This window comes from Nicotiana tabacum, chromosome 19, assembly GCF_000715075.1.
Source record: "Nicotiana tabacum cultivar K326 chromosome 19, ASM71507v2, whole genome shotgun sequence".
In the NCBI taxonomy this organism is placed as follows: Eukaryota; Viridiplantae; Streptophyta; class Magnoliopsida; order Solanales; family Solanaceae; genus Nicotiana; species Nicotiana tabacum.
Genome location: NC_134098.1, coordinates 87130377 through 87135899, shown reverse-complemented (window position 1 = coordinate 87135899; position 5523 = coordinate 87130377).

Below are 5523 nucleotides of genomic sequence, written 5' to 3'. Positions count from 1 at the left end.
GTAAGAAATAAACTTACCTACAAGAGATGCTGAACTACCCTTCCACTCTAAGACTTCTTCGTTTGGAAATTGGAACCTGACTATCTTGGCACGACAATCTAACATGGCACAGCAAGAAGACAACCAATCCATACCCATGATCACATCGAAATCCACCATTTCTAACTCTATGAGATTGGACTCGGTGTTGCGACCTTGGACTGAAACTATACAACCTCTATAGACTCTTGTGGCTTCCACTGACTCGCTAACTGGAGTAGATACTAGGAATGACTCACTAAGTTGTTTATGTTCTAGCACGAGGTTAATTGCAAAGTATGGAGTCACGTATGGAAACGTTGAACCTGGATCAATTATGGCATAAGCATTATGTGAGCAGACTAGAAGTATACCTGTAATAACTTCTGCGGATGCCTTTGCACTATGACGATCAAGTGTAGCAAACAAACGGGGTTGTCCCCCTCCCTGAGTAACTCGATCTGCACCTCTGCCTGCTCCATGCCCGGCCTGATTATGAGTACCACGGGCCTGTGGTAGTGCAACTGTAGTAGTTGAGGAACTAGAAGGACGAGTTGATCCCCCGCTAAAATTACGTCGCAACTTTGGGCAGTTGGCCTTTATATGACCAATGTCTCCGCAATGATAGCAACCATGAAACTCGAGCTTGCACTGACCTGAATGTTGCCGCTTACATGTTCCACAAAGACCTTGTTGTTGTGAATGTTTCTCAGCATGACTCTGGCTATGTGAGGATGATGTCCTAAAATTCTGATATTGGTGAGACTGGGTTCCATAACTCTGAGTACGTTTGAAGGAAGACCCACCACCTGACTGATGACTGGACTGAGCTGGTGCTAATGACTCCTTATTAGAGGAACCCCTTCCACCTCCGCTGGACGTACCATAAAACTTGCCCGCTGTCCGGACTTTCTTGTTATGCTCTTTTTATTCTCTCCTCTGTTGTCTGTCTTTTTCTAAGTGCTTGACGAATCCCACAACAGAGGAAAAAGTTGTCATTCCTACCGTTGCAGCTGATGTCGTATCCTTAATGTGGTAAGCCAAACCGCCAACAAACCTGTGAATCTTTGCTTTTTCTGTCTTAACCATGTGAGGAGCATGGTTAACCAACCTTATGAATTCCATGTAGTATTCTTGCACACTTTTATTACCTTGCTTGAGCTGTTCAAACTCTGCAGCCTTAGCTTCCCTATCCTCTTCTGGGATACAGTTAGCCATGAAGGCCTCTTCAAATTCTTCACAAGTAGTTGGACCATCATCTTCATCTCTTTCCTTTTCCCATATCTCAAACCAAGCGCCAGCCACATCTCTAAGCTGGTAAGCACCCAGCTCCACAGCTTCATCATAAAATGCCTTCATCGCTCAGAGAGCTTTCTTGACACCCTCTAGCCACAACATTGGATCTTCATCAGCTATAGAACCATGGAACAATAAAGGACTCAACTTCAAATATTCATTCACTCTTGAGGACTCAGAATTGTTCTGTCTATTTGATTGAGGTGGAATCTCATCTCTTCTCTCGTTTTAGTTGGCCATGAAGGCTTTAAACATCTCCATAGCACTGTTGACAACATTAAATATTTGACCCACCTCTGGAGATATAGCTGTCTGAGCCGGAATTGCTGTTGGGGGTGGCACTGGATCCTGAGGTACTTGCTCATTATGATCCAACCCTTCTTCATGTTCAACCCGGGGTACCTAAACCCCCTTTGTGGATTTACCCTTAATTTTCTGAGTTAAATCCTACTTCTTAGTTCTACCTTGAGCCAAAATAGTAGCAATAGTTTCTTGAGTAGCATCCGGAGTGTCGGTGTCAGAGTTGCGAGTACGAGCCATTTCTGCGAGTTTTGGAGAAATACATTAGATATTTCTTAGAGGTAGGATCTACTGCACGATCTAAAGTATGAAAAAAAAATGAGACTTTTCCTAAATGCTTGTAGCCTCCTATTTATAAGTATGGCACGCTTCATACCCATAAACAAGACTCTACTAACACGGCTTCATAGACCCCTAGGACTCCATAAACCAGACGCGTTGATACCAAGTTTGTCACGACCTATTTTTTGAACAAGCCGTGACCGACACCCGATCACTAAACTTGACCGAGCGAACCATCTGCGCTTATCAAATCTATTATAACTTCAAACTTTATATTCAACCAGGCAATACTTTAACCAAATACTTTTAATTAATTTAAATATCTAAAATAAACCAATTTCAAAACTTTATTCGTAGTAACTAATGAAATACTGCTAAGTTATTATCAAAAACATCTGAATCTCAACCCACCGATTGTGTCTATGAAGCCTCTATTGATAACTGACGCACTGCTCAAGACATGAGATTGCCTGTCTAGTTCTCCGAGTAAACAAAGAAATAACTAAATAAAGATGACTCAAAGGAATACTCCACGAACAAAAGCAGAGCTCACCAATAGCACTGGAAGAGAGGGAAGTCCTAACCAGTAGCATGCTCGTCTGCAAAACCAGTTCCTACATTGTACCACAGACCAATGTAGGTTCCCAAAAGAGAACGTCAGTACCATCCATTGTACTGAGTGAGTCTCAACGACAGGGGATGAAACTTTAATAAAATATACATTACGAGCAAAGATTCTAAATGCATGGAAAACATAAAGTTTCTAAGAACAATTCAAAAATAATTGCATATTTGCAGTTTATGAATATTCTAAAAGAAATTCTTTTCTTTTTATTTCTTATAACAAATAAATACTTCACTTTATACTTCGGGGGTTCCAACTATCCTGACTTATTTCTATCTTAGTCACCGTGTGATCGGCACGGGTTCGATCCCAACCTGATCGAATAGGTCCAATCCACGAGGTGCCACCCGTTTCATGGTTCTCAGCGCTCATGTATAATACCTTAGCCTAGCTAAGTAAATTCTTAGCATCGAGACCCTCGGCTCGTGTGCTCCCAACTTTGGCACAAGTAGTTTCAAGAAGTCAACGCCTTGGTCAGGAACCCTAGACCTGGACGATGACCCCTTCTAAGAATAAAGGATACTCCCAAAAATGTTTTCTTTCTAAATTTCTCTTGTGACCTTTCAAGTCTAAATCTTGTTTAAATAGTGACCTATCAATATTCTTAAGTGCATACATAGCATAAGCATGAAATAGAATTACTCAAAGTATTTTGAAAAGTTCTATCTAACTCTCAAAATTTTGATAAGTGATTCCCATAGTATTTCATTTTTATAGTGAACAGAAAGTCAAGGTAATCATCTCTTTGCATACATAAAACTCCAACACTGGTCTTATAGTACTTCTACGTGTACATATAATGACATGGAGTGGATTTCTGAGTAGTAGAAGATAAGGATGGCAGTAGATATGTGTCACATCTCAAAGTGTTTGAAATAAAAGTTATTGGGTAAGCTTGTTGTTGTACGACTACTGTGTCCGTTATTGGTGTGAAACCTGTGCACCATTTAACATGTAAGATCGTGTAATAAAGCATAAGAATATGAAAATAGACGCTTATACTTCTCGAGTAAAATACATAAGCTTTAACTAGAATATACTTAGTCAAGAGTTATCCTTCAGTTCGAGTGCAATGGAGAGGTCAGTCGGTAGAGGCATCTACCCGGGAGTTCGAGTCGGACATGCGGAGTAAATATCCACACCTTTTCTCCAGCTCAGGTACTTTTTCTAACTTAGTTCTAGGACGAACGTTTGTTTTAGATGTGGAGAATGTGATGACCCAATGTGTCATCTTTAAATTTAATATGTAATTATGTGTTCTAAAACCTCAAAAAGTACTATTTATCATTCCTCGACTTGCGTGCGCAGTCCGTATAAGTTTTCGGAAAGTTTTTTGTGTGAAAAATAGATGAAAATATGAAATAGAGCTTTAAAACTCAACTAAGTTGACTTTAGTCAATATTTTGAGCAAACAGATTTGGATCAGTATTTTGACAATTCTGGTAGGTCCGTATCGTGATTTGAGACTTGGGCATATGCCCAGAATCAAATTCCGAGGTCCCTAGCCCGAGATATGGAATTTTGATAAAAAATTAAAAGTTTGAAAGCTTAATGATTTTTAAGAATTTACTGATGTTGGATTTATTGACACCGGGTATGTGTTTTGGTTCTGGAGCTCGGTATAGGTCCACTATAATATTTATGACTTTTCTGCCGAATTTGGTGAGAAACGGAGTTGATTTGACGTGATTCGGACGTCCGGTTGTGAAAATATAAGTTTTAAAGTTTTCTTGAAAATTTCATTCGATTTGGGATTCAAAATGTAGTTCTATGTGTTATTTTGGCGATTTGATCGCACGAGCAAGTTCGTATGATGTTTTAGGACTTGGGTGCATGTTTGGTTTGGAGCCCCGAGGGCTCGGGTTGATTTCGGGTGGTTAACGGATCATTTTTGGCCTTGGTGAGATTGTTGATATCTGTTGCTGCCTTCTTCTGGTTTCCTTATACGCGATTACATAGGTCCTTCCGCGACCGCATAAGCTTATTCGGGCAGGGATATGTTTTTCTATGCGGTCGCAGAGGAAGGAATGCGATCGTGTACGTGTATTAGGCTATGCTTCACGAACGCGTGGATGAGTTCGCGTTCGCGTAGAAGGATTTGAGCAGTAGATAGGGGGAGGAAATTTCACTACGCGATCGCGTGGATCTGAACGCGTTCGCGTAGGTTTGAGGGGCAGTGGTCCGCGATCGCGTGAGTAATTCCGCGTTCGCGTAGGGTAAAATATGTGGGCAGTTTACTTGTGCATTGCAATCGCGAGGACATTTCCGCGATTGCGATTAAGAAAAACTGGGCAGCCAAAAATGTGCTTCGTGATTGCGAATCATTGTACGCGATCGCATAAGGTAAAATTTGGGCAAACAGAACTTAAGTTCTGGAAAATCGGATTCGTTCCATTTTCAACCATTTTTCATTTTTGAGCTCGGGTAAGGCGATTCTTGGGCTATTTTCATGGGAAAACGTTGGGGTAAGTGTTCCTTATCCTATATTGATTATATTTCATGATTTTATACTCAGTTATATCATGAATTCTTGAATTTTTGGGAGAAAAATCATATTTTTATAAAATCTTCCAAAAACAAAAAATTAAGTTTGAAGGTCCATTTGACATCGGAATTTGATAAATTTTATATGGTTGGACTCGTCTCGAAATGGGTGTTCGAATTTCGCAAGTTTTTCCGAGATCTGAGACATGGGCCTCACTATCAATTTTTAAAGTGCATTTTGGATTTTATCCGAAAAATTAGTAACTTCATATGGAATTAATTCTTATGATTCGTATTGAGTATATCGAATTGTTTGTGAATAGATTTGACGCTTTTGGAGACAAATTCAAAAGGAAAAGCTATGGTCGAATAATTTATTTGAATTTGCAAAGCGAGATAAGTGACGTGGTTAACCTTGACTTAAGGGAATAGAACCCTTACATTATTTGCTATGTTAAATACATGTGAACGACGTATAGGCGAGGTGACGAGTGTCTATACATCGTCAAATTAATTAT